Here is a 2,904-nt window from a genome sequence, read left to right as displayed (position 1 = left end):
CAATCCAGCCGCACTTCCGGTCCCTGCACCCGCTCCCTCCCCCCTGCCCTCCTCTCGCCGCTTTCATGGTTCCCCCCAGCGGCAGCGGACAGAATCTACCCTCCCGAATCTCCCACTTCTGCAGGACCTCCAGGTGCAGGTCAGGATGGAGGCCGCTCGTCCCATCTCAATCCTTCCAGCCGTCACTTTGAAGGATGTGAGTCTCAGCCCCATTCCATACACCAAAACACAAAATCTAGCTTCCTCCAGACTCGAAACGTTAGCCCCCTTCTCTCTCCACAGAAGCTGTCCCATTGTCCAGTATTTTCTGTTATTGTTTCAGATTCCAGCATCCGTGTAATTTGTTTTAAAAAAAATCTTATTCGTGTCACAAGTAGGCTGACATTAACACTGCAATGAAGTTACTGTGAAAATCCCCTAGTCGCCACATTCCGGCGCCTATTCGGGTACACAGGGAGAATTCAGAATGTCCAAATTACCCAACAAGCACATATTTGGACTGTGGGAGGAAATCGGAGCACCCGGAGGAAACCCACGCAGACACGTGGAGAACGTGCAACTCCACACAGACAGTGACCGGACCCAGGAATCGAACCTGGGACCCTGCTGCTGTGAAGCAACAGTGCTAACCACTGTGCTACAATGCTAGGCTGACAGTTCAGTGCAGTACTGAGGGCGAGATTCTCCGCACTCCCGACGGTGTGGAGAATAGCGTGGCTCGTAAAATTTTACGGCCACGCTGTTCTGACGCCCTCCCGCTATTCTCCCCCCCCCCCCCCCCCACGCCCGACTCCTGATACGAATCGCTGCCGCCGTTTTTTTACGGCCGGCAGTGATTCTCAGCTGATCGATGGGCCGAGTTCCCAACCCTTTACAGCTGTTTTTACGAACGGCAAACACACCTGGTCTGGCCGTTCATAAAAACGGCCGTAAACTCTCGATTTTTAAAACCATGGCACCGATTGGCACGGCAGTACCACGGCCGTGCCAAGGGTGCCATGGGCCCGCGATCGGTGGGCACCGATCGCGGGCAGCGGACCCGATGCCTGCGCACTCTTTGTCCTTCCGCCGCCCCGCAGTATCCATTCGCGGGGCGGCTGAAGGACATCCCGGCCCGCGCATGCGCGGGTTTCGCGCAAATGCGCGATGACGTCGTCCGCGTATGCGCGGGTTGGAGTCTTCCAATCCGCGCATGCGCGGCTGACGTCATATGACGCGTCAGCCGGCGCTAACTCTGGCAAGCGGGCTTAACGAAATTCGTTAAGTCCGCGATGCCGGAGTTTACGGCGTCGGGATGCTAGCCCCGACCGGGGACCAGAATCGGTTCCCGGTCGGGAAGGGGGGGGGGTGGGCTGGCGTCAAACCCGCCCGGATTTGACGCCAGCCTTACGATTTCTCCACATATGGGAGAATCTCGCCCTGAGTGTCTCCCCCCTCCTCCGCCCTTGCTCATCTGCCATCTTCCACATGTTATATGTTAAACTGAGGCTCCATCTGCCCCTCATGTAAAACATTCCATCGCACTACTCGAAAAGAGTTTGGGAATTTTCCCTTGCGTCCTTAAGTCATCATTAAAGTGCATAGACTACAGAGGTTCAAGAAGGCAGCTCACCTTGGCAATTGGAATTCAATCTAGAAAAGTGAGTTAATGTATTTGGGGAGTACTTGGAATACTCAACAAACAGGAAGATATTGCGAGGGGAAGTGAGACACCTTGGAGTGCATGTCCACTGGTCCTTGAAGGTGGCAAGACAAGTGGACAAAGTGGTCACGAAAACATATGGAATGCTTTCCTTTATTGGGCGAGGTATTGAATACAAAAACAGGGATGTAATGCTGGAACTGTAAAACACTGGTAAAGCCACAGCTGGAGTTTTGCACAGAGTTCTGGTCACCATATTACAGGAAGGACATAATTGCTCTGGAGAGAGTACGGAGGAGATTTATAAGAATGCTGCCAGGTCTTTAAAATTGCATCTATGAGGCGAGACTGACTAGGCTAAGGTTGTTCTTCTTAGGACAGAGGAGACTAAGGGGTGACTTAATAGAGTCCTACAAAATTATGAACGGCCTAAATAGGGTAGTCAGGAAAAACATATTTCCCTTAGCGGAGGGATCAATTTACCAGGGGGCATAGATTTAAGGTGATTGATAGAAGGATTAGAGAGGACATAAAGAAAGACTTCCATCCAGAGGATGGTGGGTGTCGGAAATTCTCTGCCTAAGTTGGCGGTTGAGGCTGAAATGTTCAACTCATTTAAAAGGTCCCCAAATCTGCATCTGAAGTGCTGGAACCTGCAAGGCTATGGATCAGTTGCTGGAAAGTGGGATTAACGTTTTAATTTTTCTCTTTTTTTGGCCATCGCAGACAGGGTGGGCTGAATGGCCTCTTTCTGCACCGTAACCTTTCTATAGTTCGATGGGATTGTGATGTTTTGCTGAATGGCAGGAAGGCAGTTACATTTGTCTCAATCAATTATAAATTATTAAAAGTTTCCATTCTCAAACTATGTGTCGAGTAAAACTAGGCACTGTACTACAGGACATATGGATTAAAAATGCCAGTTAACCAAACTTTTGTTGCTTCAAAATCTCAGAATTCATATGCACTGACCAAATTGAGATAGATGCTGCTATCATTGCTTCAACCCCTGGGCCCCTTTTCAGTAAAGTGCAAAATTACAGTGCATTATTTCTGAATATAAAACAGATGTTATCATAAAATTAATAGTTTTAAGAATTTATTAATAGTAAATATTCTGTTAAACTGGAACCATGAGTTGGAACAGAATATTAATTTAGCAAAAAATAGATCCCAAAGTTGACCTTGCACAAAATACATTAACTGAACAAGCTAAAATGTTTCCCATAGAAACTCCAATACTCGGGAAATAATGTTGTCAC

The sequence above is a fragment of the Scyliorhinus canicula genome, chromosome 4 (assembly GCF_902713615.1).
Source record: "Scyliorhinus canicula chromosome 4, sScyCan1.1, whole genome shotgun sequence".
NCBI classification, from domain to species: Eukaryota; Metazoa; Chordata; class Chondrichthyes; order Carcharhiniformes; family Scyliorhinidae; genus Scyliorhinus; species Scyliorhinus canicula.
Note: the sequence above shows the minus strand (reverse complement) of the source record.